The following is a 24632-nucleotide window of genomic DNA, read 5'->3' as shown; positions in this document are numbered from 1 at the left end:
GTCACATTTAACATTGCAGAGCATTGCTCAATTGTAAGCTTGTGGAGAACAGCAGGCCGGCTATGCCGGTACTCACGCAACCTGGACGGCAGAGTTGCTCACTGAGGGTCCTTTTGGCTTTCCATGCGGACGCGACGGTACAAGGTCCGCGTTTCTGCGGCGTCTGGGTGCACAGGCTAACAAGGAAGAGAGCGGAGGCACGGGGAGGACCAGCGTGATGACGCCCCCTTCACGTGACGCGTTTCGCCTAATTGGCTTCTTCAGACGTGATGACGCAAGTACGCTTGGCGCATGCTTTTATATGCGGGCAGGCGTACAAGCGTAATATTCAAGCAGATGACGCAACGTGACCAAGAGCTATTGGGAGCCATCTTGTGGATCCTTTCCGAATTGCAGACAAAGTTCACAGAAATACTTTTAAATTCATGTCACTGTTTAGGCCATGCGGTTGCATTGAGTTACATTTGTATATCCACATGGATTCTTTCTTCAGAAGCTGCTCATCAAAATCTCCCCTCCTAGGGCTGATATTTAATTTATATATGCCCATAGCACTTAGGTATTTTGGGTCAGAGTTATGAGCATCTTTAAAATGCATGGCAACCGGGCTTTTTTCATATTTTGCCTTAATGTTATTAACATGTTCCTGTATTCTAGCTCTCAGGGGTCTATATGTTTTACCGATGTAAATTTTATTACATGTACATTGTAACTGATAAATCACTTTCTCAGTGGCACAGTCTATATAATCCCTAATCTTGAAGGAGGCAGTTTTATTCCAATTAAAGAAGGTCTCTCCCTTCCGCATGTAGGGGCACATTAAACAGTCGCAACAGCGAAACATTCCCTTTCCTCTTCTTTTCACTCTTCCAACATTTTCTTTTGCACGGAATTCACTTCTAACTAAAATATCAGATAGATTCCTACCTCTTCTGGCAGCCATATGCGGATAATCTCCCACAATATTTTTAATTACTGGATCTCGGCATAATAAGTGCCAGTGTTTCGTTAATATCTCTCTTATTTCATTATAATGTGATCCGTAAGTGGTCACTAACCTAATGACCTCCTCATTTTTACCTTGCTTTGTATGTGCTGATCCACATGCCAGAAGTTCAGACCTTCTTTTTGTCAGGGCCTTATAGTATGCCCTATTAATAATATGCTTAGGGTATCCCCTTTTCAAAAGTCTGCCCCGTAAATCATCTGCTTCTTTTTTATAATCAGCTATATTGCTGCAGTTCCTGCGCAAACGCATGAACTGTCCAGTAGGGACAGCCCATTTTTGAGATGGCAGATGGGCACTTTTTGCTGATAAAAGGGTATTCCCAGCTGTATCTTAAGTGCAGAAGAAGAGGAAAACGAGGACGAAAGTGCAAGAGGAGGTGTTCAGACGAGGGGTCAACAAGCGAGGCAGGGCTCCAGTCGGTCCCCCTACTAGGAACTTCAAACGAACAAAACGAGGATTTGGATATAATTAACTTAACAAGCATTGCCCTGGACGAGCCACAGACTCGTTTATTAAGGCAGGGACTAAGTTTTTGTCCAAAACAGCCTGGATGTGAATTCGAAACATTCAAGGATGTGCAATTATTTTTGAGAAGAGTTCTCCTTAAGAAAATGTACGCTAAACCCTCTCTGGAAGTAAAGCAACAGGGGAATGAGTCTGTGGTTGATATTGATGACCTGACTGATCATCAACAAATCTCAGCCAGAGGGCGACGTGCTCCCGGTACCCCCGCATACCCCTTACCACCATCTCCTCCCAAAAGCCTAAGTGGAGGCATGCATAGGACGGGGAGCACGCCGCCCCCATGGCCACGCCCTTCTTCTGGCGATATAGTTCACCCTTGAATTCAAAATAGTTATTTTCTAGGACCATTTTCATCAAATCAAAAACAAAATCAGCATGCCCTGGCTGAGTCTCGTATTTTTGACTCAAATAATAATTCAAAGCCTCCAATCCCTTTTGATTTGGGATGGATGTAAAAAGGGACTCAACGTCTAAACCGACGAGGAGCCAGCTCTCCTCAATTTTCACGCTTTCAATCTCTGCAAGCACTGCCTTCGTGTCCATCACAAAGGAAGGCAATTTTTGAACAACATCCTTGACCTTAAGTTCAATGAACTGAGCGATCTTCTCAAGGGGGCCACCATTCCCCGACAAAATGGGGCGGCCTGGAGGATTTTTTAGATTTTTATGAGTTTTTGGTAGCATGTAGAAAGTAGGGACTGTATAAATGTCTACCTTCAAAAATTTCATTTCCCTTTCCAAAATTACTCCATCTAAGTACCCCCATATGATTTTGTCATTAATTTTATCAATTAGTTGTTTAAAGGGGTTCTCCCGTATTCTTTCATATGTGGTTCTGTCACTTAATAACCTCCGAATTTCTTTTTCATAGTATTCCTTAGTCATAACGACTACATTCCCCCCCTTGTCACTTCTTTTAATTTCAATGTTCTTATTTTCTTGTAGTTTCCTTAAAGCTTCTCGTTCTAATCTACTTAAATTATCACTACCTTTCATTTTCCAATTAATTTGTTTTAGATCTTCCGTGACTAGATCCATAAACATTGCTGTATATTTATTACTACCTAGGGAGGGCATAAATTGTGATTTCGGGCGAAGATTAGTATAAATTTTAGGGGGGCTTTCACCCTGGTCGACCTCCCGAAGAAGATCATCCAGGTCAAGGTCATCAATATCAACCACAGACTCATTCCCCTGTTGCTTTACTTCCAGAGAGGGTTTAGCGTACATTTTCTTAAGGAGAACTCTTCTCAAAAATAATTGCACATCCTTGAATGTTTCGAATTCACATCCAGGCTGTTTTGGACAAAAACTTAGTCCCTGCCTTAATAAACGAGTCTGTGGCTCGTCCAGGGCAATGCTTGTTAAGTTAATTATATCCAAATCCTCGTTTTGTTCGTTTGAAGTTCCTAGTAGGGGGACCGACTGGAGCCCTGCCTCGCTTGTTGACCCCTCGTCTGAACACCTCCTCTTGCACTTTCGTCCTCGTTTTCCTCTTCTTCTGCACTTAAGATACAGCTGGGAATACCCTTTTATCAGCAAAAAGTGCCCATCTGCCATCTCAAAAATGGGCTGTCCCTACTGGACAGTTCATGCGTTTGCGCAGGAACTGCAGCAATATAGCTGATTATAAAAAAGAAGCAGATGATTTACGGGGCAGACTTTTGAAAAGGGGATACCCTAAGCATATTATTAATAGGGCATACTATAAGGCCCTGACAAAAAGAAGGTCTGAACTTCTGGCATGTGGATCAGCACATACAAAGCAAGGTAAAAATGAGGAGGTCATTAGGTTAGTGACCACTTACGGATCACATTATAATGAAATAAGAGAGATATTAACGAAACACTGGCACTTATTATGCCGAGATCCAGTAATTAAAAATATTGTGGGAGATTATCCGCATATGGCTGCCAGAAGAGGTAGGAATCTATCTGATATTTTAGTTAGAAGTGAATTCCGTGCAAAAGAAAATGTTGGAAGAGTGAAAAGAAGAGGAAAGGGAATGTTTCGCTGTTGCGACTGTTTAATGTGCCCCTACATGCGGAAGGGAGAGACCTTCTTTAATTGGAATAAAACTGCCTCCTTCAAGATTAGGGATTATATAGACTGTGCCACTGAGAAAGTGATTTATCAGTTACAATGTACATGTAATAAAATTTACATCGGTAAAACATATAGACCCCTGAGAGCTAGAATACAGGAACATGTTAATAACATTAAGGCAAAATATGAAAAAAGCCCGGTTGCCATGCATTTTAAAGATGCTCATAACTCTGACCCAAAATACCTAAGTGCTATGGGCATATATAAATTAAATATCAGCCCTAGGAGGGGAGATTTTGATGAGCAGCTTCTGAAGAAAGAATCCATGTGGATATACAAATGTAACTCAATGCAACCGCATGGCCTAAACAGTGACATGAATTTAAAAGTATTTCTGTGAACTTTGTCTGCAATTCGGAAAGGATCCACAAGATGGCTCCCAATAGCTCTTGGTCACGTTGCGTCATCTGCTTGAATATTACGCTTGTACGCCTGCCCGCATATAAAAGCATGCGCCAAGCGTACTTGCGTCATCACGTCTGAAGAAGCCAATTAGGCGAAACGCGTCACGTGAAGGGGGCGTCATCACGCTGGTCCTCCCCGTGCCTCCGCTCTCTTCCTTGTTAGCCTGTGCACCCAGACGCCGCAGAAACGCGGACCTTGTACCGTCGCGTCCGCATGGAAAGCCAAAAGGACCCTCAGTGAGCAACTCTGCCGTCCAGGTTGCGTGAGTACCGGCATAGCCGGCCTGCTGTTCTCCACAAGCTTACAATTGAGCAATGCTCTGCAATGTTAAATGTGACTACAGAGGGATGCTTTTGCGGATGGTAGGACCTTTGGAAAGTGTCTGGTTGATGCTAAGGCGGCAGGGTTGTACACAATATAATTGTACGTAATGAGAGCGTATCCAATTGTGATTAGAGGCGTGCTGTAGTGGCACACGGGGAGGGCTGAAGAAAACAGCTTATGGTGACCCAATATAGCTAACATGATGGATTACCTGTGATTAAAGGGGCCTGAAGAAAATCAATAGAACTGAATACCGGTATCAAATCAATTTCATAGGTGCACCTATAATATCCGGGTGGGAATCCAACAATGCTGGCTATATTTGATGATTTTTAATTGTTTTTAAACACGCATAGTGGCTAATTGAAATAAATTGAATAGTGTAATAATAAATTTTCTACTTTTGTAAACCTGGCTCCCTATAAATTTGTTACCTAAGCTACCTACCCACCTGGCTACCTACCCACCAGGCCACCCACCCACCAGGCTACCTACCCACCCACCCACCCACCAGGCTACCTACCCACCCACTAGGCTACCCACCCACCCGGCTACCTACCCACCCAGCTACCCAGCCACCCACCCGGCTACCTACCCACCCGGCTAAGGGCTACCTACCCACCCACCAGGCTGCCTACCTACACACCGACCAGGCTACCTACCTACCCACCAGGCTACCTATCCACCCAACCACCCATGGGAGCTGCGCGCCGGATGGAGGCTGGGACAGGAGGTCTGCTGCTGCAGGTGAGTAAATGGTTTTTTTTTATTTATATTAGCAGGTGTATGTTCTGGGCAGGTCTGCCACATGATTGCATGTATTTTCTGGGCAAATCTGCTACATGATTGCATGTATTTTCTGGGCAAATCTGCCGATATGATTGCATGAATTTTCTGGGCATTTCTGCCGACATGATTGCACGTATTTTCTGGGCAAATCTGCCGATATGATTGCATGAATTTTCTGGGCATATCTGCCGACATGATTGCACGTATTTTCTGGGCATATCTGCCGACATGATTGCACGTATTTTCTGGGCATATCTGCCGACATGATTGCACGTATTTTCTGGGCATATCTGCCGACATGATTGCACGTATTTTCTGGGCATATCTGCCGACATGATTGAATGTATTTTCTGGGCATATCTGCCGACATTATGTGTATTTTCTTGAGAAAACCTGCACAATTATGTGAATTTACTGGGGAAAGGGTCACCAAAACTTGGGCCCACTGTCTTTGCGTTGCATTTTTCAAGGGAACCTGAGGTGAAAATAATATTGAGGCTGCCATATTTCTCTCCTTTTAAGTAATACCAGTTGCCTGGCTGCCGTGCTGGTCCTCTGCCTCTTATTCTTTCAACCATAGACCCTGTACAAGCATGCAGCAGGTCAGGGGTTTCTGACAATATTGTCAGAACTGAGAAGATTAGCTGCATGCTTGTTGCTGGTGTAATTCAGTTTATTACTGCAGCCAAATAGATCAGCAGGACCGCCAGGCAACTAGTATTGTTTAAAAGGAAATAAATATGGCAGCCTCCATATCACTCTCACCCCGGGTTCACTTTAAATTACAGTTAGCTCCGCCCTCATCCGGTCATTGCCATGCCCATTTTTTGCTGCGGCGCTACGCGCTGCAGGTTCTGTCCACACCCATTTTTTGCCACAGCGCGCTTAGCGCGCTGCAGGTCACAAGGGCCCACAATTGCAATTTTGCACAGGGGCCCACTTCTGGCTGTGTCCGCCACTGAATAGTGCTACCCAGTATGCCTCTATTCTGCTCATATCTATCTGCTCATGCATGTCATCAATTCTGACCCTCTACCACCCTTCCTCCCTCCATTCTACTTCTCTTATCTTGTCTCACTTACACTACAAACACACTGTGCTTATTTCCAGAATGGGTTATGAATTGCTAAACTATTATACCATCTGACTATGTCAAACCTTTAATGTCATGATGTACCCACTCCAGTACTATCCTAACAGGCGGTAACATATCTCATAATGTTTGTGAAAAAGTATGCTGGAATCAGGGGCACCTGATCCACAAGGCCATACAGGCGGTCACTTGGAGCGATGTGCGGGGGGCTGGGCCACCCCCCAGCCGGTAAACTGGCTTGTGCCGTCTGATAGACGCAGCACCAGTTCACCAACCGCAGCCCGCAGCTCACCTTCAGCCTGTGGAGTCTTTGGCAGGCAGAACAGGGCAGGCAGCCGCATCACATTTATTTTCATGAGGAGGCACCACAGGGGCGGTGGGGAGCATGTCGGGGTGCCACGGGAAGGGGGGTGGGGGGCACCACAGGTTTTCTCGCCTGGAGTGACAAGATGGCTAGAGGCGCCCCTGCGGAGAAGGTAGTCAAGCGGCCTGCAGGCAGACATGCTGTGTGGAGGGACTGGGAGCGACTTAGTCTTCTTGGGGCAGGCCAGGCAGCCAGTCACACGGCGTGCAGGCAGAGATGCTGTGTGTGGGGACTGACTTAGTCTTGGGGCGGGCAGCAGCCCTCCGGGATCCATGCCTCATTCATTTTGATAAAGGTGAGGTACTTAACACTTTTGTGACTTAGGCGACTTCTCTTCTCTGTGACAATGCCTCCAGCTGCGCTGAAGGTCCTTTCTTTTTTTTTTTTAACTTCTTTTTATTGACATAAAAGATAATACAATCCAACATGACTGAAACATAACAGGAGTTTCACATTAGATTTACATTAGTCAGCAGAAAATATAAATCACAATTGCAAACAGCCATGTAGGTATATTGCACAGGAGAGCGTCATACGTTTCTAGATCATTTAACAGGGTCACTTGTACAACCCAAGTGCCAACAGGGCACTTGTGTAACATTCTACTTCTACCTGAGGGTAAACCAAGCAGCTTCACAGCACTTATTTAGCTAGGTATATGGACTCATTCTGTTGGAGAGTCCAGTGTTTCCTGGGAATCAATCCAAATATCCCAAATTTTCCCAAATTTCGCGGGTGCACCTCTATGAGTAAAAAGGACCTTTTCATATTGAACCACTTCATTGACTAAATTTTTCCAATGTTGGATTTGGGGACTGTCAGCAGCTAGCCATTTAAGTATTATAGTTTTCCGAGCTAGAAAGAGCGTTTCCCTCAGAAAAATTTGTGTATATCGCTGGTTATCTTCCTCATCCATTACGCCAAATAGGCATAATAAAGGAGCAAGAGGGACAGGGGTACCTACTATATTGGTAAGACATTGAGTTACCTGTACCCAAAAAGGGGACACTTTGGGACACTGCCAAATTAAGTGGAGGAAGTCTGCATTCAAGCTCCCACATTTAGGGCAATCTGTTGTGTCTCTAAGATTTTTAGATTTCAGTGTTACAGGTGTCCAGTATGCTTGATGGACAATATATAGTTGGATTAATCGATTATGGGCAGCAGGGGAAGCTTGGCGAACTGAGAGAAAAATATCTTCCCAGTCTTCCTCCTGTATTTCTAATAGCTGAGTATCCCATTTGGCAGGTCCCTTCATGCCCATTCCTTCAAATTTAGCGTTCAATAAGTGGGTATATAAGTATGATGTCAATCCTTGGACACCCTGTGTTTTCAGGACTCCAATCAGGGGATAGTCAGATATGGGAAGGCTACTTCTACCAAACTGGGCTCTGAGAGAATGTGAAAGCTGGAATGACCTAAGATAAGAGGATCTAGGGACCTGGAACCTATTTGTAATCTCTTCGGCTAAGAGAGTTAGACCATTGTCGGTCGTTACTTGTGATATATTTGTTAGACCTTTATTAATCCAAAAGATTGGCTCTGGGATAGACAGCAAGTGTGGGAAGCTGGAGTTCTCCCATAGAGGGGTTTCAAGAGGGATGTCAGAGTATTTGTAAATTCGCTTTCCACACCGCCATACCTGTAGTGCCAACTTGTGTAAAGGCAAAAGAGAGGTGTGGGAGTTCCCAGCTCCAGCTTCCAAAAAAGCAAATAGATTTTTACCACGAAGGTTCTGGGCCAGTAGCGACTCACTAGTCCATTCATTGTGGTCAGGCATCCACGCCTGGATATATCGTAGCTGGCCGGCCAGGTAATATAAAAAGAAATCAGGGAGGGCTAAACCACCCTCATCCAATGGCCTGGTGAGTGTCTGTAATTTGATCCTAGCTCTCTTATTGCCCCACAGGAAGGAAGCAAGTACGCTATTTAATTTAGAAAAGAAGGACTTGGGAATAGGAACTGCCGAGTGTTGGACCACATATAAAATCTTAGGAAGGGAAATCATTTTTATTAAGTTCACCCTTCCCACTACTACCAAGGGGAGGGAGCTCCAGGCCTTGCACTTGGCTGTTAATTCAGATAAAAGAGGTGAGATATTGGTATTAAAGAACTCTGCTGGGTCTCGGGTGATCACTATGCCCAAGTATCTAAATTTCTGAACTACCTGTAGGGGGCACTCAATTGAATTCAAACTGATAGCATCGGAGTCCAAGGGCATAATACATGATTTCTCCCAATTTGTCTGTAGACCTGAAAATTCCCCAAACTGGTTAATTAGTTGCATTGAGTTTTTAAGTGAAGTATGTGTATCCTCAAGGAACAGTATTACATCGTCCGCATATAGGCCAATGATATCGGTATGTGAATCACAAGTGAGCCCACGGATATTGGAAGCCATACGGAATTTAATAGCTAAAGCTTCAATTGCAATAGCAAACAAAAAGGGTGATAGTGGGCAGCCTTGTCTGGTACCACGATGGAGAGTAAAAGATCGAGAGAGGAGACCATTTACTGATATTCTTGCCCTTGGACTCCGATACAATGCCCTTACCCAGCCCAGGAATCCAGGACCAAATCCAAATTTTTGTAGACAAGTATCCAGAAAAAGCCACTCTATGGAATCAAAAGCTTTCATGGTGTCTAATGACACTAGTGCTCTATCTCCCGTGACATTGTGCGATATCTGCGAGTGTATTAAAGTCCTCCTTATATTGATAGACGTCCCTTTACCCGGCATGAATCCTGTCTGGTCGGGGTGGATAATGTCAAGAATTACCTTGGCTAATCGGTTAGAAATGATTTTAGTGAAAATCTTGTAATCGGTATTTAACAGGGATATCGGTCTGTAAGAACCGCACTGTAATGGATTTTTCCCTTCTTTTAGTAGAACCACTATTGTGGCGTCATTCCAGCTATCAGGGAGACCAGATTGGGAGTCTATGCTTGTTAATACTGCTAGGAGATCTTGTGCTATCAAATCTCTATATTTTTTATAAAAGTCAGCTGGGATTCCATCAGGACCTGAGGCCTTATTGGGTTGCAGTGAAGATATAGCAATCTCCACTTCCTCGATTGTAATGGGGGCATCTAACATTTTTACCTGTTCAGAGGATAAGGTAGGAAAAGTACAATCTGAGAGGTATCGCACAATGTCATGTTCAGAGTATATCAATCTTGAGGTGTATAATGAGTCATAGAATAGGACAAACTCCTCTAATATATCTGAAGTAGCATTAACTAGAGAGCCATCTGATTTACTTAAGCCTGTGATCACTGAAGATCCTCTGGCCCCGTGGGCCAGTTGTGCCAGTAGCCTTCCAGTGTAGTTTCCACACTCGAAAAAAGATTGTCTAGTAAAAAACAATTTCCTCTTAGATTTATGATTTAAGCAGATATTTAGCTCCCTCTGTGCTAAAAGCCACTGTCTGCGGCTCTGATCTGACGGCTGAGTAATATATAGGGCCTCAGCATCTGCGCAAGCCTCGGACAAACGTTCCTCTTTTTCCCGAGAACTCCTTTTAATATACGACACTGTAGCGTGTAAGCATCCCCTCATGTGACTTTTAAATGCCTCCCAGACACTGAACAGGGCGGCCGAATCTTTATTACATAGAAAGTATGTGCTTATTTGCTCTATGGTTCTATCTGGGGAAGGGAAGAGGGTAAGCCAGAAGCTGTTAAATTTCCAAGGGCTATTAGCCTGTCCAGTATCTAGACGGAAATGTATTAGTAGCGGAGAGTGATCCGAGATTCCCGTTTAGGTGTACTGCAGAATCCACCCTGGCCACAGCCAAATCATTGACCAAAGCCAGGTCAATTCTGGAAAGGGATTTCCTGGCGGGTGTATAACAAGTAAAAGCAGCCGTTTCTGGATTTAGAGTTCTCCATGCATCAAACCATCCCAAATTAAGGGCCCATTCTGATAGGGGGGTGTGACCTAACCCCTTTGCCCCGGCGGGGGCAGGGAACCTATCTATAGTCTCGTCCATAACCAGGTTGAAGTCCCCAACACATATTATAGGTGTGACCCTATCATTTAGGATCCAGGGTATAATTGGCTTCAGAACTGAGAGAGCAGCTGGTGGGGACAAATAGACAGCTACGATCTTAATTGGGAGGGAATCTACCTCAGCTTGTACGTAGATATATTTACCATTTGGGTCAACCTTGCATGTTATCATATGCCACCTTACCCTTTTGTGAACCAGAATAGAAACCCCTCTGGAGTTAGAAGTATAAACCGAGTGTGCAGCCCACCCTACCCAGTGTCTACGGAGTCTAGTGGAGGTGCTTCCAGTCAAGTGCGTTTCCTGAAGAACACAGATGTCAGGGTCATATTTTTTAAGGAAAGAAAATACCAGATTACGTTTCATCACAGTCCCCAATCCTCTAACATTCCATGATATACATTTTAAACTCCTAGCCATTGTCTAGCGTTGCAGTAACATTCTCCCCAGGATAACCTCTACTGAGCATTAAAACCACATGATTGTACCCTCTTAACATATTCAGAATCCCTTCCCCACCCCACGCCCCACCCCCTCCCAGCCTTAACAGTAATATAGTAAGTGATGTAGATTGATAGGCATCATAAAAATGATATATACCATATAGCAAGGATAATATCACAGCCCAAGGAGCTGGGGGGGTCAGGGCTAATCATAAACAGAGAAAACAAAACATATTTTACGCAGATTCGTGAGGATTACTCCTCTAAGGGGGGTGAATGCGGCATGAGTTCACCGTCTCACTCCTGATGTCTAAGATTAATAGCGAACTTTCAGAAAAGTGTAGAACTGACTGTTTCTGGGCGACCTGGTGTGTATTATATCCGTGTCCACGGAATAAGGAGAAGTTCCAGGCTGTTAGAGGAAAGTTCCAGCAGAAGAAGTAAAAACAGGGTAGTAAAAGGTCTCTTCGTAGTGAACAGCCTGCCCAAAAACACTATGCCATCTTATCAGGTGATCCAATGTTACCTTTGCAAACTTTAAGCAATTGTTACCTTGGTAGCGAAGTCCATGGCTTCTGAAGGTGTCTCAAAAAAAAGCGTCTTACCCTCATGTACGACTCTCAGGCGGGCAGGATAGGACATGGAGTAGGGTACATGTTTGGCCCGCAGCTTTTTCTTTGCCTCTATGAAGGTGGCTCTCCTTTTTTGCAAGGCTAACGAAAAGTCCGGGAAAACCAGTAGGTTGACGTTCTCGAACGGGAGATCGCCCTTCTGGCGGGCCATTCTCAGGATCGCATCCCGGTCTCTAAAGTTCAGAAGGCGGGCTATGAATGGACGGGCAGGCGCTCCAGGCTTTGGAGCCCGGCCCGGGATCCGATGTGCTCTTTCCACCACAAAAGCCGATGACAAGCCCTCCAATCCAAACGTGGATCTGACCCATCGCTCCATGAAGGCCTCCGGAGCGTCGCCTTCCGCACGCTCCGGCAGGCCTACTATGCGAATGTTGTTGCGTCGGAGGCGATTCTCCATATCATCAATCTTCTCTTTAGTAGCCGTGTCTGAGGACTGGAGGTCTTTGATCTGTTTGGGGAGTGGTGCCGTCAAATCCTCCAAGTCGGAGACTCGCTTTTCCACTTCGGTGGTGCGTTCTCGGAGCTTACCGAGGTCTTGACGCAGGAGGCCAACTTCCGCCTTCATCTCCTCCATTTTAGTGGTGAGGCAAGTTTTCGATTCCGTAATGGCTGAGAGAAGGTTCTCATAAATCATGGTCAAAGATAGTTCACCGGTATCTTCAGATGCCGGAATCAGGGTAGGCGGTTCACTATCGCTGTTGGAGGCCTCTGCTTCTTCCTCCGCGGCCTGCATGGACTCCCCATCGGCGCCATCTTGAGAGGAGGAGGTCCATTGATATTGCGCTAATGTCTTAGCTGCTGCCTTGGCGGAGTCCGACTTGATGGACATGGTTGTGATCCCCAGGAGTTCAGGGATGCCAGGAGACCCAAATTGAGCAAGTAAGTTCGCTATAAAACAGGATAATAGCCTCGGATTCTAGGAGTGTGGCGGAGCTCACTTAAATTGCGTCCTCCCGCATCGCGCGCTAACTCCGCCCCCCCGCTGAAGGTCCTTTCTGACAGGACGCTTGCGGCAGGGCAGGAGAGAAGTTGGATGGCAAATTGGGACAGCTCTGGCCACAGGTCAAGCCTGCGCACCCAGTAGTTCAAGGGTTCCTCATCGCTGTTCACAGCAGTGTCTACATCCACACTTAAGGCCAGGTGGGTGGATCCGGAAGGGCTACGGCGAGGCGTTGGACTAAAGAACGTCCGCATGTCCGACATCACCATGAGATCGCTGGAGCGTCCTGTCTTTGACTGCGTGGACACGGGAGGAGGATTAGTGGCAGTGGTACCTTGCTGGCGTTGTGCCTTCACATCACCCTTAAAGGCATTGTAAAGCATAGTTCTGCATGTGCTGCATCCTTTCCACCTTCCGGTGAGTTGGTAACAGGTCCGCCACTTTGTGCCTGTACCGAGGGTCTAGTAGTGTGGCCACCCAGTACAGGTCATTCCCCTTGAGGTTTTTTATACGGGGGTCCCTCAACAGGCAGGACAGCATAAAGACGACATCTGCACAAAGTCGGATCCAGTACCCTCCATCTCCTCTTGCTCTTCCTCAGTGACGTCAGGTAAGTCAACCTCCTCCCCCCAGCCGCGAACAATACCACGGGAAGGTTGAGCAGCACAAGCCCCTTGCGATGCCTGCTGAGGTTGTTCTCCTGCCGCTGTCCCCTCCTCCTCCTCCTCCTCCCCCAAAGAAACACCTTGCTCATCATCCTCTGAGTCTGACTCGTCTTCTGCACACGACTTCTCTTCTTCCTCCTCCTCCCTCCTCTGTGCTGCCGCAAGGTGTTGATGAAACAGCTGGGTCTGATGAAAATTGGTCCCATGCCTGTTCCTGCCGTAACGGTTCCTGGTCACGCTCATTCACAGCTTCATCCGCCACTCTACGCACAGCACGCTCCAAGAAGTAAGCGTAGGGAATTAAGTCGCTGATGGTGCCCTCACTGCGGCTCACCAGGTTGGTCACCTCCTCAAACGGCCGCATGAGCCTGCATGCATTTTCCATCAGTGTCCAGTTGTCGGGCCAGAACATCCCCATCTTCCCAGACTGTTTCATTCTACTGTAGTTGTAGAGGTAGTGGGTCACGGCTTTCTTCTGTTCTAGCAGGCGGGAGAACATGAGCAGGGTCGAGTTCCAGCGAGTCGGGCTATCGCAAATGAGGCGTCTCACCGGCATGTTGTTTTTGCGCTGAATTTCCGCAAAGCGTGCCATGGCTGTGTAAGACCGCCTCAAATGCCCACAGAACTTCCTGGCCTGCTTCAGGACATTCGCTAAGCCAGGGTACTTTGCCACAAATCTTTGAACCACTAGATTCATGACATGTGCCATGCAGGGTATGTGTGTCAGCTTCCCCATATGCAAAGCGGCAAGCAGATTGCTGCCGTTGTCGCACACCACGTTGCCTATCTCCAGGTGGTGCGGGGTCAGCCACTCATCCACCTGTTTCTTAAGAGCAGCCAGGAGAGCTGCTCCAGTGTGACTCTCCGCTTTGAGACAAGACATGTCTAAGATGGCGTGACACCGTCTTACCTGGCATGCAGCATAGGCCCTGCGGAGCTGGGGCTGTGTAGCTGGAGAGGAGAACTGCCACTCAGCCAAGGAGGAGGAGGACAGCGAAGAGTATGTAGCAGGAGGAGAGGAGGTGGCAGGAGGCCTGCCTGCAAGCCGTGGAGGTGTCACAATTTGGTCCGCTGCGCCCTGCTTGCCATCGTTCACCACCAGGTTCACCCAATGGGCTGTGTAGGTAATGTAGCGGCCCTGCCCGTGCTTGGCAGACCAGGCATCCGTGGTCAGGTGTACCCTTGACCCAACGCTCTTCGCAAGAGATGACACCACTTGCCTCTCAACTTCACGGTGCAGTTGGGGTATGGCCTTTCTCGAAAAATAAGTGCGGCCTGGCATCTTCCACTGCGGTGTTCCGATGGCCACAAATTTACGGAAGGCCTCAGAGTCCACCAGCCGGTATGGTAACAGCTGCCGAGCTAACAGTTCCGCCACGCCAGCTGTCAGACGCCGGGCAAGGGGGTGACTGGCCGAAATTGGCTTCTTCCGCTCAAACATTTCCTTCACGGACACCTGACTGCTGCTGTGGGCAGAGGAGCAGGAACCGCTCAAGGGCAGAGGCGGAGTGGAGGAGGGTGCCTGTGAAGGTGGAAGGGAGAAAGCGGCAGAAGCAGATAATGCACCTGATGGAGGAGGAAGAGGAGAAGGAGGGTGGCTTTGCTTTTGTGTGCTGCTGCTGCTTTTGCTCAGGTGGCCATCCCATTGCTGTTTGTGCCTTTTCTCCAGGTGCCTTCGTAAGGCACTTGTCCCTACGTGAGTGTTGGCCTTTCCACGGCTCAATTTTTGTTGGCAGAGCGAACAGATGGCTTTGGTCCGATCTGAGGCACACACATTAAAAAATTTCCACACCGCTGAGCCACCCTGGGATGTGGGCACTATGGGGACCTCAGCAGCTGATGCTGAAGGGCAAGTTGGCTGGCTGTACATAGGTGGCGATACATGGTGCCGGACTCTGCCACCAGCTGTTTCTGACGAAGAGCTGCCCCAGCTTCTTTCAGCAACTTCTCTCCTCCTACTACTCTCTGACTCCCCCTCTGAACTGTCCCCCTCTTCATCTCCTCTATTGGGAACATACAGAGGATCCCTATCATCGTCATCATCGTAATCATCCTGCCCAGCTTCGCTTGCCTCAGACAAATCCAAACATGCACCATCAGTAGGTCCTTCATCCTCCTTACACGTTACATCCATAGTGTTGCCGGGTAACTCAAATATATGAGCTGGTGAAAATTCATCTGGCTGTAACAACAATGGCTGTGCATCAGTGATTTCAACACTAAATAATTCTTGCGAAGTGTCAAATGCAGCGGAAGTGGTGCTAGTAGTAGCGCTGGTGGCTGAGCAAGATGAGGTGTTCTGTGTCGCTAAATACTCAACCACGTCCTGACAATCTTGGGAGGTGATGGGACGTGCCTTCTTCCGAGCACTGTACTGTGGGCCAGGTCCACACGAAATTACATTTACACGACCTCGCGCAGACCTGCCGGGTGGCCTTCCTCTGGCTCTGGCACTACCTCTTCCTCTACCTGTTTTGTCCATATCGGGTATGCACGGAGTGGTATATCACACTGCGTGCACTCACGTAGGTAGGTGGGTTCACTTAACTGCACAGGTATGCGCACTGATGCGGTGGGTTCACTGAACAGAACAGGTATACAGTGGCGGGTTCACAGAACAGGTATGCAGTGGCAGGTTCACTGAACACAACAGGTATGCAGTGGCAGGTTCACTGAACACAACAGGTATGCAGTGGCGGGTTCACTGAACAGGTATACAGTGGCGGGTTCACTGAACAGAACAGGTATGCAGTGGTGGGTTCACTAAACAGAACAGGTATACAGTGGCGGGTTCACTAAACAGAACAGGTATACAGTGGCGGGTTCACAGAACAGGTATGCAGTGGCAGGTTCACTGAACACAACAGGTATGCAGTGGCAGGTTCACTGAACACAACAGGTATGCAGTGGCGGGTTCACTGAACAGGTATACAGTGGCGGGTTCACTGAACAGAACAGGTATGCAGTGGTGGGTTCACTAAACAGAACAGGTATACAGTGGCGGGTTCACTAAACAGAACAGGTATACAGTGGCGGGTTCACAGAACAGGTATGCAGTGGCAGGTTCACTGAACACAACAGGTATGCAGTGGCAGGTTCACTGAACAGGTATACAGTGGCGGGTTCACTAAACAGAACAGGTATACAGTGGCGGGTTCACTAAACAGAACAGGTATACAGTGGCGGGTTCACAGAACAGGTATGCAGTGGCAGGTTCACTGAACAGGTATACAGTGGCGGGTCCACTGAACAGAACAGGTATGCAGTGGCGGGTTCACTGAACAGGTATACAGTGGCGGGTCCACTGAACAGAACAGGTATGCAGTGGCGGGTTCACTAAACAGAACAGGTATACAGTGGCGGGTTCACTAAACAGAACAGGTATACAGTGGCGGGTTCACAGAACAGGTATGCAGTGGCAGGTTCACTGAACACAACAGGTATGCAGTGGCGGGTTCACTGAACAGGTATACAGTGGCGGGTCCACTGAACAGAACAGGTATGCAGTGGCGGGTTCACTGAACAGGTATGCAGTGGCGGGTCCACTGAACAGAACAGGTATGCAGTGGCGGGTTCACTAAACAGAACAGGTATACAGTGGCGGGTTCACAGAACAGGTATGCAGTGGCAGGTTCACTGAACACAACAGGTATGCAGTGGCGGGTTCACTGAACAGGTATACAGTGGCGGGTCCACTGAACAGAACAGGTATGCAGTGGCGGGTTCACTGAACAGGTATACAGTGGCGGGTCCACTGAACAGAACAGGTATGCAGTGGCGGGTTCACTAAACAGAACAGGTATACAGTGGCGGGTTCACAGAACAGGTATGCAGTGGCGGGTTCACTGAACACAACAGGTATGCAGTGGCGGGTTCACTGAACAGGTATACAGTGGCGGGTCCACTGAACAGAACAGGTATGCAGTGGCGGGTTCACTGAACAGGTATACAGTGGCGGGTCCACTGAACAGAACAGGTATGCAGTGGCGGGTTCACTAAACAGAACAGGTATACAGTGGCGGGTTCACTAAACAGAACAGGTATACAGTGGCGGGTTCACAGAACAGGTATGCAGTGGCAGGTTCACTGAACACAACAGGTATGCAGTGGTGGGTTCACAGAACAGGTATGCAGTGGTGGGTTCACAGCACAGGTATGCAGTGGTGGGTTCAATGAACAGGTATACAGTGGCGGGTCCACTGAACAGAACAGGTATGCAGTGGCAGGTTCACTGAACAGGTATGCAGTGGTGGGTTCACAGCACAGGTATGCAGTGGTGGGTTCACAGAACAGGTATGCAGTGGTGGGTTCACAGCACAGGTATGCAGTGGTGGGTTCAATGAACAGGTATACAGTGGCGGGTCCACTGAACAGAACAGGTATGCAGTGGCAGGTTCACTGAACAGGTATGCAGTGGTGGGTTCACAGCACAAGTATGCAGTGGTGGGTTCACTGAACAGGTATGCAGTGGTGGGTTCACAGCACAGGTATGCAGTGGTGGGTTCACAGCAAAGGTATGCAGTGGTGGGTTCACAGCACAGGTATGCAGTGGTGGGTTCACAGCACAGGTATGCAGTGGTGGGTTCACAGAACAGGTAGGCAGCCAGACAGGAACAAGTTAAGCCTAACTAATCTTTCCCTGAGAGACAGTCTGCAGCAGCTCGCCCTACTCTCACTAACGCAGGCAGCACACGAGTGACCGTAATGGCCGCCGCTGCCTGCCTTATATAAGGGGGGGTGGGGCTCCAGGGGCTAGTGTAGCCTAATTGGCTACACTGGGCCTGCTGACTGTGATGTAGAGGGTCAAAGTTGACCCTCCATGTGCATTATGGGGCGAACCGAACTTCCGCAAAGGTTCGCCTGCGGGACGCGAACGCGAACCACTGAAGTTTGCATGGAACCGTTCGCAGGCGAACCGTTCGGCCCAACACTATTTTTGCTTGATAATCCAATCTTGCAATGTGACTGCCATTGGAACTTGTAGTGTGGATGCTGTATTTATTTGAGGTGCATACTGGCAGCATGTGCTGTATGGCATACAATGCTGATCATCCACAAGGCAAACTTAGGCAGCTGCCTAGGGTCTAGAGAGAGTTTAGGGGCCTGGTGGTTGCTAGTCCCCACCAAATCTAACTAAATAAGCCAGGTGACCATCAGTGGAGGGCAAAGTGTTATCTTGCCTAGGGCCCCATTTCATAGTTATCCCTCTCTGATGGCTTATATCATGTGTGAAGTGTTCTATAATGTATATGATTTTTGTTTTATTTTTTATGGGGGGGGGGGGGGGCGCCACAGGATTTCTTGCCTGGAGTGACAAGAAGGCTAGAGGCGCCCCTGCCTTCAATTGTCATTTGACTATGACTATGGTAGGTATGAGATTGTGAGCTCCTCTTATTCATTCAACTTGCGCCTATCTATTCCTTGCTGTCAGGAGACTGTAGCGCGAGGTCTCGGGGGAATTGGTTGGAGGAGTGTTATGTAGCCTGTCCCTCCTGTGCTCTCTGCTCAGACATGCAGAATTCTTTAGTGTCATAACTTGTAACTTCTCAAAAACATGTTGAGTTCAGCTTTTCCCCTGATGTTCATTCACCACCGTTTATGGTTTTATTTTTAAACATTGAAGTGGGGATTAAATTCAGAGTAAGCCTGGCTGACTGTTGGTCTTAGACTGCATGCTAAATGGAAGGATGTCGTGCACAGGAAACCCGTAGTGATGAGGAAGTCGTTGTCATTCCCTTTTTTATGATTTTACTATTCTGGTGATTTTTTACTATTATGGTGATATTTGCCTCCAGTATTGGGTGACATAGTGGATAACACTTTTGCCTTGCAGTGCTGGGGTCCAAAGTTCAAATCTAGGCTGGGACACTCTCTGCATGCAGTTTGCATTGAGTTTCTGTGTTTGTTTCTGAAAAAAAAAACACTGTATTGTGTTAATTTAAGAAATAACTGTAATGCTGGGGATACACGGTACGTCTCTGTACCGTGTATCGACCAGCTGATCCGGCCAGCTGATAATATTCAGCTGGCCCGATCAAGCCGCTCGATCCCCGCCTCCGGACAATGACAGGGAATAGAGCACTGATAAGAAAGCACCGGCGGGGACGAGCGGTAATCGATCTGCGCGCAGACGAGCGGGGACGCGGCTGGGGTCGATCCGGCGGCTAATCGAGCCGCCGGTCGACCCATCTATGCCCAGCATAAGACCCTACCTTAAAAGCATTTTTATTTTACCCATTAGCAGCTTCAGTAGAGTTATCTCATCTGAGATAAGTGCACTGCTTTTGGCCTCAGTCGGCAGAACTCATTGTGCTGTAATTATCTTGGAATGCCTTGATCTCTCTCTGCTAACACAAAATACAGAAACTGAAAGAAGAAGTACTCTGTTATTGTCTCACACTGCCCCCTAGTGACAAGTGGTGGCCATAAATACACATTACAGCAGTACTAATTAGAAGCTAGGAAATCAAAGAAGAAATATTAAAAAGGTGCTAAAATAAATTGGCCTGGAGCACTTGCAAGCCTCTAAATAAATTAGCTGCTAAGGGGTTAATTGTTCAAGTGCTTGATGCTCCTTCCTCCGTGCAGGAGGAATGGGTGGCCCTGATTTATGCCCCTTCTTCTGTGCAGGTGGAATGGGTGGCCCTGCTTGATGTTCCTTCCTCTGTGCAGGAGGAATGGGTGGCCCTGCTTGATGTTCCTTCCTCTGTGCAGGAGGAATGGGTGGCCCTGATTGATGCTCCTTCCTTTGTGCAGGAGGAATGGGTGGCGCTGCTTGATGTTCCTTCCTCTGTGAAGGAGGAATGGGTGGCGCTGCTTGATGCTCCTTCCTCTGTGCAGGAGGAATGGGTGGCGCTGCTTGATGTTCCTTCCTCTGTGCAGGAGGAATGGGTGGCCCTGCTTGATGCTCCTTCCTCTGTGCAGGAGGAATGGGTGGCGCTGCTTGATGTTCCTTCCTCTGTGCAGGAGGAATGGGTGGCCCTGCTTGATGTTCCTTCCTCTGTGCAGGAGGAATGGGTGGCGCTGCTTGATGCTCCTTCCTCTGTGCAGGAGGAATGGGTGGCGCTGCTTGATGTTCCTTCCTCTGTGCAGGAGGAATGGGTGGCCCTGCTTGATGCTCCATCCTCTGTGCAGGAGGAATGGGTGGCGCTGCTTGATGTTCCTTCCTCTGTGCAGGAGGAATGGGTGGCGCTGCTTGATGCTCCTTCCTCTGTGCAGGAGGAATGGGTGGCGCTGCTCGATGTTCCTTCCTCTGTGCAGGAGGAATGGGTGGCGCTGCTTGATGCTCCTTCCTCTGTGCAGGAGGAATGGGTGGCGCTGCTTGATGTTCCTTCCTCTGTGCAGGAGGAATGGGTGGCCCTGCTTGATGCTCCATCCTCTGTGCAGGAGGAATGGGTGGCGCTGCTTGATGTTCCTTCCTCTGTGCAGGAGGAATGGGTGGCCCTGCTTGATGTTCCTTCCTCTGTGCAGGAGGAATGGGTGGCGCTGCTTGATGCTCCTTCCTCTGTGCAGGAGAAATGGGTGGCGCTGCTTGATGTTCCTTCCTCTGTGCAGCAGGAATGGGTGGCCCTGCTTGATGCTCCATCCTCTGTGCAGGAGGAATGGGTGGCGCTGCTTGATGTTCCTTCCTCTGTGCAGGAGGAATGGGTGGCGCTGCTTGATGCTCCTTCCTCTGTGCAGGAGGAATGGGTGGTGCTGCTTGATGTTCCTTCCTCTGTGCAGGAGGAATGGGTGGCCCTGCTTGATGCTCCTTCCTCTGTGCAGGAGGAATGGGTGGCGATGCTTGATGCTCCATCCTCTGTGCAGGAGGAATGGGTGGCCCTGCTTGATGCTCCATCCTCTGTGCAGGAGGAATGGGTGGCGCAGCTTGATGCTCCTTCCTCTGTGCAGGAGGAATGGATGGCGTTGCTTGATGCTCCATCCCCTGTGCAGGAGGAATGGGTGGCCCTGCTTGATGCTTCTTCCTCTGTGCAGGAGGAATGGGTGGCGTTGCTTGATGCTCCTTCCTCTGTGCAGGAGGAATGGGTGGCGCTGCTTGATGTTCCTTCCTCTGTGCAGGAGGAATGGGTGGCCCTGCTTGATGCTCCTTCCTCTGTGCAGGAGGAATGGGTGGCGCTGCTTGATGCTCCATCCTCTGTGCAGGAGGAATGGGTGGCCCTGCTTGATGCTCCATCCTCTGTGCAGGAGGAATGGGTGGCGCAGCTTGATGCTCCTTCCTCTGTGCAGGAGGAATGGGCGGCGTTGCTTGATGCTACATCCCCTGTGCAGGAGGAATGGGTGGCGCAGCTTGATGCTCCTTCCTCTGTGCAGGAGGAATGGGTGGCCCTGCTCTCGATGCTCCTTCCTCTGTGCAGGAGGAATGTCACTTTAAGCCTGTCTTTGTATGTATTAAAGCTCCTTGATAAATTGATGTCAAATAAATCAGTGTTCATTACTTCCGTACCAGAAGTCTCTGGCCCCTTAAGGACCAGAGACTTCTTGGTAAAAATAAAGGGCTCACCAATGTCCCACTGCAAGGACCCATCTCTCTTGCCATTTGCAACAATGTGATAGGCTCACAGTGATCACAAGGTCAGGAGCAAATGAAATCGGATCCTCACCGGCTCACAGAGCTCTGCTGACTTAATGAGGCGGCTACGGCAAACACTTGTAAAACACCTTTGGTTTGATGCACAAAGCTGCAGTAATATTGCTGTGCACTGACAGCGCATGGCAATGTTATTGTTACTGGCAGCAGTGTGTAACGCGAGTTATGCTATTACAGCAACACGCGGTACTCAAGTTATGTAAGCATTGCTATGGCAACGACATTTCTATGTGAGTTACCACAGCAACACTCTCACGGGTGGCGCTTATAGCGTAATTTGCAGTACACTGCTGCTGGTAGTAACCGTAATATTACCCTTTACTGTCTGCGCACGGCAACATTACTGCAGCTTTTTACACCAACCCCCTTGTCTGAAAACTGCAATCTTCTCAGAGTAATCACGCCTGTGCCTTCCTTCTTACAGCATGAACAGTGGGGATGATGCAACAACTGACTCTATTAGAATGCCTCCTCAGCTTGGTCATGTAATCAAAGGTTCAAAATAGGAAGGTGAGTTAGTAAAAACATTTTATTTTTGTAGTTCTTATGTTCTTGTTAACTACTAGTTGTTTACTGTAATAATTTCAATAGGGAGGTATGGGGAAAAACTATCCTTCGTGGTGTTCCACCACACCAATATGGACCATGATCAGTTACAAGGATATATAAAGTTTAAAGAATTGTTTAAAGAATTGTCAGGAAACCAGCAAAAATGACCATTAACTGTACAAAATTCTTCAATGGAACAACAGCTAGAGACATATTTAATGCAATATAGGTGGAGAATAAATATTCATGGCAGGCCATAACGTCGACTTGTTTCTGTAACGATTGGTGTCAGCACGCAGAGAGAATCTGATTATTGGTGATCTGCAGTATCACCAAGAATGCAGATATATACCTGATTATTGATGATCTGCAGAATCACCGATAATACAGATATATTGCTAACCTCTGGACACCTATAGGTATGTGAGTGTTTGGTGTAACAGTAGTACTTTGAGTAATGCACCTGCTGGGCAGGTGATAATAGGCAGTAAAGGAACACTGCTCTTGAGGGCACAGGAACCTTCCAGCAGCCTGAGACTCTCCAAGGGGTGGAGTCAGGCTGGAGATAGGAAGGACCAGAGAGTGAGTGACACCTGGAGGTGGATGTCACTATCTGATCTGAAAACTATCTCTTAAGAGGAGAGATAGCTCTCGAGGTCGGGCATGCCTGGTCGGTAACACACTGACAGATAAAGTACAAAGACAGAAGGCTGATTCGGTATCCAAGGCAAGCAGGGTCTGGCAACGGAATATCAGATATGCGAGGTACCGAATCAGAAGACAGAGGAGTGGTCAGAAAAGCAATAAGTCATAACAGATATCAAAACAATGCCTAGTCTGGGTGCGAGGTCCGTGGTCTCATCACCCTGGAACTAGTCTGGAGTATAACACAAATGATAATACAGTTCCCTAGTCTGGGTGCGAGGTCCGTGGTCTCAGCACCCTGGAACTAGTCTGGAGTATAATACAAATGCTAGTACAGGTCCCTAAGCTGGATGTGAGGTCCTTGGTCTCTACACCCTGGAACTAGCTAAAGCATAAACAGAATAACAGTTCAAGTAATCTGGCTCAGTGTGAATTCCCAGGTCCACCTGGTTCAAACACACTGTTGGATCTGACTAAGGTCTGAGTGCTTCCACGTAGTGTTCGCAACGGCAGACAACTTGCAACTGGCCAGCAGTAACTATATATGGAGTAGTGCTCTCCAGCACCACCCATAATTGCTCAACCAATAGTATCCTGCTCTGGAGTCAGCTGATCAGCGTGATCAGCTGACTCTTCCTGCCCAGTATAAGAATTCTGCCTCTCAGCGCGCGCGCGTGTATTCCTAAGCCTGTGTGCACTAACAGACTCAGCCACACCAGACACACGCTGCCGCGTGCAAACCGCCGCGCTGGACGCGGAACTAGCCGCCTTACTATTGTTGCATGCGGCGGCTTTTCCGCGTTCTGCCCTGTTACCAGACACATGCTTACGCGTGCAAACCGCCGCATTAGACGCGGAATCAGCTGCCTCCTCAGTAGCACACGCGGCGGCTTTTCCGCGTTCTCTCACAGTTTCAAATCAAAATGACTCTTCTTAAAGGGAAGGTTCAGGGAGGGTGGGAAAAAAATAAAAATCAAATTCCACTTACCCAGGGCTTCCTCCAGCCCGTGGCAGGCAGGAGGTGCCCTCGCCGCCGCTCCGCAGGCTCCCGGTGGTCTCCGGTGGCCGACCCGACCTGGCCAGGCCGGCTGCCAGGTCGGGCTCTTCTGCGCTCCAAGGCCCGGAACTTCTGCGTCCCACGCCGGCGCTCTGACATCATCGGACGTCCTCCGGACTCTACTGCGCATGCGCAGTACTTCTGCGCCTGCGCAGTAGAGCCCGGAGGACGTCCGATGACGTCAGAGCGCCGGCGTGGGACGCAGAAGTTCCGGGCCTTGGAGCGCAGAAGAGCCCGACCTGGCCATATTAGTATATGGTTGAACATATTTTAAATTTTACAGTTTTTCGCTGTAGTGCCCCTTTAAGGCCTTTATAAATACAAGGTGTATCTGAATATCATTAACTGACAATACTGGGTCAGTGTTCTCCCAAGGCACTTTTGGCCAGGTGGTACACCTGGCTAGTTTTGGTGACCACCTCGCTGTTATTGACTCATCTCCTCCTTGTCATGATCGGTGTAGCAGAGAGGGTCTGATTCTCGGTGAT

At 48.3% G+C, this 24632-nt stretch overlaps 1 protein-coding gene across 2 annotated transcripts in view; it reads left to right on the top strand.

Annotated features, from left to right (window-relative positions):
- Positions 1-24632, top strand: part of P2RY11 (purinergic receptor P2Y11) — a 144379-nt gene that overhangs the window by 19953 nt on the left and 99794 nt on the right. The window contains exon 2 of one of the 2 annotated variants that reach the window (XM_068274406.1): positions 22318-22403. The exons of the other annotated variant lie outside the window; for it this stretch is intronic. The gene's annotated coding sequence lies outside the window, so the exon portion shown is untranslated. The remainder of the gene's footprint in view (positions 1-22317; positions 22404-24632) is intronic. 2 annotated transcript variants of the gene reach the window in all.

Source organism: Hyperolius riggenbachi, chromosome 3 (genome assembly GCF_040937935.1).
Source record: "Hyperolius riggenbachi isolate aHypRig1 chromosome 3, aHypRig1.pri, whole genome shotgun sequence".
NCBI classification, from domain to species: Eukaryota; Metazoa; Chordata; class Amphibia; order Anura; family Hyperoliidae; genus Hyperolius; species Hyperolius riggenbachi.
This window is presented reverse-complemented; position numbering and strand designations above follow the sequence as displayed.